Source organism: Sinocyclocheilus rhinocerous, unplaced genomic scaffold, assembly GCF_001515625.1.
Source record: "Sinocyclocheilus rhinocerous isolate Xijiao unplaced genomic scaffold, SAMN03320098_v1.1 scaffold1159, whole genome shotgun sequence".
NCBI classification, from domain to species: Eukaryota; Metazoa; Chordata; class Actinopteri; order Cypriniformes; family Cyprinidae; genus Sinocyclocheilus; species Sinocyclocheilus rhinocerous.
The window spans coordinates 57297-57920 of record NW_015634336.1 but is presented as its reverse complement, the minus strand read 5'-3'; positions in this window follow the sequence as shown (position 1 = coordinate 57920).

The window sequence follows — 624 nt, the reverse complement described above, 5'->3', positions numbered from 1 at the left end:
CCTTGGTTGAAAAGCAACCCCACACATGGATGGTCTCAGGATGCTTCACTGTTGGCACGTCACAGGACTCATGGTAGCGTTCACCTTTTCTTATCCGAACAATCGATTTTCCAGATGTCCCAAACAGTCGGAAGGGAGCTTCATCAGAGAAAATATATTTGCAAAATGCAGAGAAAATAACTTTGGGATTGTGGGAGTTGTAGCGAAAAGGAAAAAGTCAATATTCCGGAGAGGGAGAAACCTCAAAGTCTGTATTCATAACAGACACACAGACATCAAGATTCAACATATTAATCAACAGTAGTGACAAAATCTTTAAAAAGCTTGTTACTGCAATGCATGCTGGGTGCCGCCATAGTACAAACTCATCCATGGATCCCAGCATGCTTGCAACATAAATTATGCACCTAAATTCTCTCACTATTTACTTTTATTCTTACTATTTGTTTTTATTTTTGCAGTTGATTTGTTGTGAATTAGCTTGTTTTGTGATTTTCAAAGATATGTTTATCTGAATATTTTGTTGATTGTCACCATTGTTGAGGTTCATATGCTGATTCTTTATGTCTGTGTGTCTGAACACCTAATGCAATAATTCAAAATTTTCTGTGTACAATGTGATTT